This window comes from Drosophila subpulchrella, unplaced genomic scaffold (genome assembly GCF_014743375.2).
Source record: "Drosophila subpulchrella strain 33 F10 #4 breed RU33 unplaced genomic scaffold, RU_Dsub_v1.1 Primary Assembly Seq103, whole genome shotgun sequence".
NCBI lineage: Eukaryota > Metazoa > Arthropoda > Insecta > Diptera > Drosophilidae > Drosophila > Drosophila subpulchrella.
The window spans coordinates 30,001-40,000 of record NW_023665445.1 but is presented as its reverse complement, the minus strand read 5'-3'; the positions used below and the strand labels follow the sequence as shown (position 1 = coordinate 40,000).

General features: G+C 33.5%; 2 non-coding genes across 2 annotated transcripts; both read left to right on the top strand.

Annotated features, from left to right (window-relative positions):
• The first annotated feature begins 401 nt into the window (after positions 1-401).
• On the top strand, positions 402-580 carry LOC119558491. Its single transcript, XR_005220213.1, has one exon. It is a non-coding gene; the product is annotated as a 5.8S ribosomal RNA (ribosomal RNA).
• A 401-nt stretch (positions 581-981) lies between these two features.
• Positions 982-4,952, top strand: LOC119558487. Its single transcript, XR_005220211.1, has one exon. It is a non-coding gene; the product is annotated as a large subunit ribosomal RNA (ribosomal RNA).
• Positions 4,953-10,000: the final 5,048 nt, after the last annotated feature.

Genomic DNA, 10,000 nt, shown 5'->3' with positions numbered 1-10,000 from the left:
ATTATTATTATATTGTATATTAAATGCAATTAATTAATAAAACACTGTGTGTATATGGACCATAATATACACGCGTTGCGATATGTATTGTTCATCTCAGTTATGCGCATACATTGGATAATGCAACAACCTAAAATGTACAATGTTGTACCTGATTATTACAGGTTAATGTTTTATATAAATTTCAATATATATCGCTAAAAAAAAGTATTAATACCGTAAATGCCATTTAAAAAATACTTGATATATTATTGGTTATATGAAACTAAGACATTTCGCAGCATTCGTTTTAGGTATAAAAATCAATTTATTGAAGGAATTGATATATGCCAGTAAAATGGTGTATTTTTAATTTCTTTCAATAAAAACATATATGACAAAATTACCAAACCAATATATAAAACTCTAAGCGGTGGATCACTCGGCTCATGGGTCGATGAAGAACGCAGCAAACTGTGCGTCATCGTGTGAACTGCAGGACACATGAACATCGACATTTTGAACGCATATCGCAGTCCATGCTGTTATGTACTTTAATTAATTTTATAGTGCTGCTTGGACTACATATGGTTGAGGGTTGTAAGACTATGCTAATTAAGTTGTTTATATAAATTTTATAATGAAATTTTATAAGCATATGGTATATTATTGGATAATAATAATTTAATTATTATATTATTCATAATATTAACAAATATATGAAAAACATTATCTCACATTAGTAAATAATTTGAATGTGAAAAACGAAGAGAAATATTTTCTTTTTCAATCAAATAATACTGAGAAATGTCTAGCATAAAAAATTTATCTAGAATTGTCTCTTATTAAAGATTAGTAAATAGAAAGCCGTTGACAATATTATTATTCTTCGTTGATTCGTTAGACCAAACAAATGCCATACAAATATATAAAATATATAACGAATTTAATAAAATGTTTTATCATTATATATAAAGAATTAATTGCAAAAAAAGTTATACACAACCTCAACTCATATGGGACTACCCCCTGAATTTAAGCATATTAATTAGGGGAGGAAAAGAAACTAACCAGGATTTTCTTAGTAGCGGCGAGCGAAAAGAAATCAGTTCAGCACTAAGTCACTTTGTCTATATGGCAAATGTGAGATGCAGTGTATGGAGCGTCAATATTCTAGTATGAGAAATTAACGATTTAAGTCCTTCTTAAATGAGGCCATTTACCCATAGAGGGTGCCAGGCCCGTATAACGTTAATGATTACTAGATGATGTTTCCAAAGAGTCGTGTTGCTTGATAGTGCAGCACTAAGTGGGTGGTAAACTCCATCTAAAACTAAATATAACCATGAGACCGATAGTAAACAAGTACCGTGAGGGAAAGTTGAAAAGAACTCTGAATAGAGAGTTAAACAGTACGTGAAACTGCTTAGAGGTTAAGCCCGATGAACCTGAATATCCGTTATGGAAAATTCATCATTAAAATTGTAATATTTAAACAATATTATGATAATAGTGTGCATTTTTTCCATATAAGGACATTGTAATCTATTAGCATACAAAATTTATCATAAAATATAACTTATAGTTTATTCAAATTAATTTGCTTGCATTTTAACACAGAATAAATGTTATTAATTTGATAAAGTGCTGATAGATTTATATGAATACAGTGCGTTAATTTTTCGGAATTATATAATGGCATAATTATCATTGATTTTTGTGTTTATTATATGCACTTGTATGATTAACAATGCGAAAGATTCAGGATACCTTCGGGACCCGTCTTGAAACACGGACCAAGGAGTCTAACATATGTGCAAGTTATTGGGATATAAACCTAATAGCGTAATTAACTTGACTAATAATGGGATTAGTTTTTTAACTATTTATAGCTAATTAACACAATCCCGGGGCGTTCTATATAGTTATGTATAATGATATTTATATTATTTATGCCTCTAACTGGAACGTACCTTGAGCATATATGCTGTGACCCGAAAGATGGTGAACTATACTTGATCAGGTTGAAGTCAGGGGAAACCCTGATGGAAGACCGAAACAGTTCTGACGTGCAAATCGATTGTCAGAATTGAGTATAGGGGCGAAAGACCAATCGAACCATCTAGTAGCTGGTTCCTTCCGAAGTTTCCCTCAGGATAGCTGGTGCATTTTAATGTTATATAAAATAATCTTATCTGGTAAAGCGAATGATTAGAGGCCTTAGGGTCGAAACGATCTTAACCTATTCTCAAACTTTAAATGGGTAAGAACCTTAACTTTCTTGATATGAAGTTCAAGGTTATGATATAATGTGCCCAGTGGGCCACTTTTGGTAAGCAGAACTGGCGCTGTGGGATGAACCAAACGTAATGTTACGGTGCCCAAATTAACAACTCATGCAGATACCATGAAAGGCGTTGGTTGCTTAAAACAGCAGGACGGTGATCATGGAAGTCGAAATCCGCTAAGGAGTGTGTAACAACTCACCTGCCGAAGCAACTAGCCCTTAAAATGGATGGCGCTTAAGTTGTATACCTATACATTACCGCTAAAGTAGATGATTTATATTACTTGTGATATAAATTTTGAAACTTTAGTGAGTAGGAAGGTACAATGGTATGCGTAGAAGTGTTTGGCGTAAGCCTGCATGGAGCTGCCATTGGTACAGATCTTGGTGGTAGTAGCAAATAATCGAATGAGACCTTGGAGGACTGAAGTGGAGAAGGGTTTCGTGTGAACAGTGGTTGATCACGAGTTAGTCGGTCCTAAGTTCAAGGCGAAAGCCGAAAATTTTCAAGTAAAACACAAATGCCATACAAATATAATTATATTATATAAATCAAGCTAATTAATATACTTGAATAATTTTGAACGAAAGGGAATACGGTTCCAATTCCGTAACCTGTTGAGTATCCGTTTGTTATTAAATATGGGCCTCGTGCTCATCCTGGCAACAGGAACGACCATAAAGAAGCCGTCGAGAGATATCGGAAGAGTTTTCTTTTCTGTTTTATAGCCGTACTACCATGGAAGTCTTTCGCAGAGAGATATGGTAGATGGGCTAGAAGAGCATGACATATACTGTTGTGTCGATATTTTCTCCTCGGACCTTGAAAATTTATGGTGGGGACACGCAAACTTCTCAACAGGCCGTACCAATATCCGCAGCTGGTCTCCAAGGTGAAGAGTCTCTAGTCGATAGAATAATGTAGGTAAGGGAAGTCGGCAAATTAGATCCGTAACTTCGGGATAAGGATTGGCTCTGAAGATTGAGATAGTCGGGCTTGATTGGGAAACAATAACATGGTTTATGTGCTCGTTCTGGGTAAATAGAGTGTCTGGCATTTATGTTGGTCACTTGTTCCCCGGATAGTTTAGTTACGTAGCCAATTGTGGAACTTTCTTGCTAAAATTTTTAAGAATACTAATTGGGTTAAACCAATTAGTTCTTATTAATTATAACGATTATCAATTAACAATCAATTCAGAACTGGCACGGACTTGGGGAATCCGACTGTCTAATTAAAACAAAGCATTGTGATGGCCCTAGCGGGTGTTGACACAATGTGATTTCTGCCCAGTGCTCTGAATGTCAAAGTGAAGAAATTCAAGTAAGCGCGGGTCAACGGCGGGAGTAACTATGACTCTCTTAAGGTAGCCAAATGCCTCGTCATCTAATTAGTGACGCGCATGAATGGATTAACGAGATTCCTACTGTCCCTATCTACTATCTAGCGAAACCACAGCCAAGGGAACGGGCTTGGAATAATTAGCGGGGAAAGAAGACCCTTTTGAGCTTGACTCTAATCTGGCAGTGTAAGGAGACATAAGAGGTGTAGAATAAGTGGGAGATATTAGACTTCGGTTTGGTATCGCCAATGAAATACCACTACTCTTATTGTTTCCTTACTTACTTGATTAAATGGAACGTGTATCATTTCCTAGCCATTATACGGATATATTTATTATATCTTATGGTATTGGGTTTTGATGCAAGCTTCTTGATCAAAGTATCACGAGTTTGTTATATAATCGCAAACAAATTCTTTAATAAAACGGTGCATTTATGTATTTTTGATTTGAAAATTTGGTATAACTCCAATTACTCAGGTATGATCCAATTCAAGGACATTGCCAGGTAGGGAGTTTGACTGGGGCGGTACATCTCTCAAATAATAACGGAGGTGTCCCAAGGCCAGCTCAGTGCGGACAGAAACCACACATAGAGCAAAAGGGCAAATGCTGACTTGATCTCGGTGTTCAGTACACACAGGGACAGCAAAAGCTCGGCCTATCGATCCTTTTGGTTTAAAGAGTTTTTAACAAGAGGTGTCAGAAAAGTTACCATAGGGATAACTGGCTTGTGGCGGCCAAGCGTTCATAGCGACGTCGCTTTTTGATCCTTCGATGTCGGCTCTTCCTATCATTGTGAAGCAAAATTCACCAAGCGTTGGATTGTTCACCCATGCAAGGGAACGTGAGCTGGGTTTAGACCGTCGTGAGACAGGTTAGTTTTACCCTACTAATGACAAAACGTTGTTGCGACAGCATTCCTGCGTAGTACGAGAGGAACCGCAGGTACGGACCAATGGCACAATACTTGTTCGAGCGAACAGTGGTATGACGCTACGTCCGTTGGATTATGCCTGAACGCCTCTAAGGTCGTATCCGTGCTGGACTGCAATGATAAATAAGGGGCAATTTGCATTGTATGGCTTCTAAACCATTTAAAGTTTATAATTTACTTTATAAACGACAATGGATGTGATGCCAATGTAATTTGTAACATAGTAAATTGGGAGGATCTTTGATCACCTGATGCCGCGCTAGTTACATATAAAAGCATTATTTAATACAATGACAAAGCCTAGAATCAATTGTAAACGACTTTTGTAACAGGCAAGGTGTTGTAAGTGGTTGAGCAGCTGCCATACTGCGATCCACTGAAGCTTATCCTTTGCTTGATGATTCGATAATAAAGATGTTGCAAGCGGGCATAATCATTATGCTTGCTTGCAGCATCGCACGCCACTTTGTTTGTGGTGTGTAAGGTAGGGAAGAAGAAATATAAAAGACCTAAATTGGAAACATCAATATATAAGTAAATATTGAACAAACAAAATGTATCGTCATCTTATTAGTGACGCGATGATAAAGTGGCAAACATATTCCATGTATAAATATTCCTATGGTATTAAAATTCAAGTAAAGAGGACATATATAAAAGTTTGTATATATGGTTCATTCAATGGTAGCAGCGGTTGGTTGGTTGGTGTCTGCTCCTCTTATTGTTCAAAACTTATGTTATGGTAGCAAGTCTATATCGTCATATTATTAGTGACGCGAAAAAGTAGTGGCAAAACATATTCCATGTATAAATAAATATTCCTATGGTATTGAAATTCAAGTAAAGAGGCCATTCAAGTAAAGAGGACTTATATAAATATAAGTATATATAATGGTAGCAGCGCGGTTGGTTGGTTGGTGTGTCTGCTCCTCTTATTGTTCAAAACTTATGTTATGGTAGCAAGACTGTATCGTCATATTATTAGTGACGCGAAAAAGTAGTGGCAAAACATATTCCATGTATAAATATTCCTATGGTATTGAAATTCAACTAAAGAGGACATATAAAATTACTATCAATGGTAGCAGTGGTTGGTTGGTTGGTGGTTGGTTGGCGGCTGCTCCTATTATTGTTCAAGACTTATGTTATGGTAGCAAGTCTGTATCGTCATATTAATTATTAGTGACGCGAAAAAGTAGTGGAAATCATATTCCATGTATAAATAGATTCCTATGGTAATGAAATTTTCAAGTAAAGAGAGGACCATTCAAGTAAGAGGACATATAAAAAGTAAGTATATGTTCCTCCAATGGTAGCAGTGGTTGGTTGGTTGGCGGCTGATCCTCTTATTGTTCAAAACTTATTTTATCAATATGAGTTTGGCAATACAATAAAGAAGACCAATCTAATCCATATAAAACTAAATGTATTATATGGATATGCTTAGGAAACCCATATATTCATAAAAAAAAATTATGTATAGAAAATTATACATATATCTTTTATATAAATGAATCGTATGGATATCGCCTTATGGTAGGTATAATAACTTTTTAAGGCATAATAATGTATAATATAGAAAATATACATTGAAATATAAATGCATTTTTATAGATATGGCGGCATATAAGTGCCATATACACAAGAATAAATAATAGAATTTACCAATATATAATTAAAATGAGATATATAAACCTAGTGAGGGGCTGCACTAGTATATGAATCGTATGGATATGGCTTATAGGTATAATACCTATAAGGCATAATAATGTATAATATAATAAATATAAATTAAGATATGAATGAATTATATAAATATGGCATAGAAATGCCATATACATACATAAGAATAAATGGTAGAATTTACCCATATATCACTGAAACACGATATATAAACCTAATGATAGCTGGCACTAGTACTGTAAACATGCACGCAATAGTGCGTGGGGTAAAAAACTACTATAGGGAGGTGGTCGTTGGCGGGCCCCTCCTCGTATTGGTCAAAACTTATGTTATGCATATGAATTTGTCAATACTATATAGAACGCCAAGCATATCCATATAAACTATGGATATGCATAGAAATCCATACAAAAGTAAAAAAAAATTATGTATAGAAAAATATACATATATTTATATAAGTGAATCGTATGGATATGGCTTATAGGTATAATACCTATAAGGCATAATAATGTATAACAAGTAAATATACATTGAAATGTGAATGCATTGTATGGATATGGCATATAAATGCCATATATATAGAAATAAATTGTATATCAATGATATAACAATTATAAACCTAGTGAGGGGCGGCACTAGTGAATGAATCGTATGGATATGGCTTATAGGTATAATACCTATAAGGCATAATAATGTATAATATAATAAATATACATTAAGATATGAATGGATTGTATAAATATGGCATAGAAATGCCATATACATAAGAATAAATGGTAGAATTTACCCATATATCACTGAAACACGATATATAAACCTAGTGATAGCTGGCACTAGTACTGTAAACAGGCACGCAATAGTGCGTGGGGTAAAAAACTACTATAGGGAGGTGGTCGTTGGCGGGCCCCTCCTCGTATTGGTCAAAACTTATGTTATGCATATGAATTTGTCAATACTATATAGAACGCCAAGCATATCCATATAAACTATGGATATGCATAGAAATCCATACAAAAGTAAAAAAAAATTATGTATAGAAAAATATACATATATTTATATAAGTGAATCGTATGGATATGGCTTATAGGTATAATACCTATAAGGCATAATAATGTATAACAAGTAAATATACATTGAAATGTGAATGCATTGTATGGATATGGCATATAAATGCCATATATATAGAAATAAATTGTATATCAATGATATAACAATTATAAACCTAGTGAGGGGCGGCACTAGTGAATGAATCGTATGGATATGGCTTATAGGTATAATACCTATAAGGCATAATAATGTATAATATAATAAATATACATTAAGATATGAATGGATTGTATAAATATGGCATAGAAATGCCATATACATAAGAATAAATGGTAGAATTTACCCATATATCACTGAAACACGATATATAAACCTAGTGATAGCTGGCACTAGTACTGTAAACAGGCACGCAATAGTGCGTGGGGTAAAAAACTACTATAGGGAGGTGGTCGTTGGCGGGCCCCTCCTCGTATTGGTCAAAACTTATGTTATGCATATGAATTTGTCAATACTATATAGAACGCCAAGCATATCCATATAAACTATGGATATGCATAGAAAACCATACAAAAGTAAAAAAAAATTATGTATAGAAAAATATACATATATTTATATAAGTGAATCGTATGGATATGGCTTATAGGTATAATACCTATAAGGCATAATAATGTATAACAAGTAAATATACATTGAAATGTGAATGCATTGTATGGATATGGCATATAAATGCCATATATATAGAAATAAATTGTATATCAATGATATAACAATTATAAACCTAGTGAGGGGCGGCACTAGTGAATGAATCGTATGGATATGGCTTATAGGTATAATACCTATAAGGCATAATAATGTATAATATAATAAATATACATTAAGATATGAATGGATTGTATAAATATGGCATAGAAATGCCATATACATAAGAATAAATGGTAGAATTTACCCATATATCACTGAAACACGATATATAAACCTAGTGATAGCTGGCACTAGTACTGTAAACAGGCACGCAATAGTGCGTGGGGTAAAAAACTACTATAGGGAGGTGGTCGTTGGCGGGCCCCTCCTCGTATTGGTCAAAACTTATGTTATGCATATGAATTTGTCAATACTATATAGAACGCCAAGCATATCCATATAAACTATGGATATGCATAGAAAACCATACAAAAGTAAAAAAAAATTATGTATAGAAAAATATACATATATTTATATAAGTGAATCGTATGGATATGGCTTATAGGTATAATACCTATAAGGCATAATAATGTATAACAAGTAAATATACATTGAAATGTGAATGCATTGTATGGATATGGCATATAAATGCCATATATATAGAAATAAATTGTATATCAATGATATAACAATTATAAACCTAGTGAGGGGCGGCACTAGTGAATGAATCGTATGGATATGGCTTATAGGTATAATACCTATAAGGCATAATAATGTATAATATAATAAATATACATTAAGATATGAATGGATTGTATAAATATGGCATAGAAATGCCATATACATAAGAATAAATGGTAGAATTTACCCATATATCACTGAAACACGATATATAAACCTAGTGATAGCTGGCACTAGTACTGTAAACAGGCACGCAATAGTGCGTGGGGTAAAAAACTACTATAGGGAGGTGGTCGTTGGCGGGCCCCTCCTCGTATTGGTCAAAACTTATGTTATGCATATGAATTTGTCAATACTATATAGAACGCCAAGCATATCCATATAAACTATGGATATGCATAGAAATCCATACAAAAGTAAAAAAAAATTATGTATAGAAAAATATACATATATTTATATAAGTGAATCGTATGGATATGGCTTATAGGTATAATACCTATAAGGCATAATAATGTATAACAAGTAAATATACATTGAAATGTGAATGCATTGTATGGATATGGCATATAAATGCCATATATATAGAAATAAATTGTATATCAATGATATAACAATTATAAACCTAGTGAGGGGCGGCACTAGTGAATGAATCGTATGGATATGGCTTATAGGTATAATACCTATAAGGCATAATAATGTATAATATAATAAATATACATTAAGATATGAATGGATTGTATAAATATGGCATAGAAATGCCATATACATAAGAATAAATGGTAGAATTTACCCATATATCACTGAAACACGATATATAAACCTAGTGATAGCTGGCACTAGTACTGTAAACAGGCACGCAATAGTGCGTGGGGTAAAAAACTACTATAGGGAGGTGGTCGTTGGCGGGCCCCTCCTCGTATTGGTCAAAACTTATGTTATGCATATGAATTTGTCAATACTATATAGAACGCCAAGCATATCCATATAAACTATGGATATGCATAGAAATCCATACAAAAGTAAAAAAAAATTATGTATAGAAAAATATACATATATTTATATAAGTGAATCGTATGGATATGGCTTATAGGTATAATACCTATAAGGCATAATAATGTATAACAAGTAAATATACATTGAAATGTGAATGCATTGTATGGATATGGCATATAAATGCCATATATATAGAAATAAATTGTATATCAATGATATAACAATTATAAACCTAGTGAGGGGCGGCACTAGTGAATGAATCGTATGGATATGGCTTATAGGTATAATACCTATAAGGCATAATAATGTATAATATAATAAATATACATTAAGATATGAATGGATTGTATAAATATGGCATAGAAATGC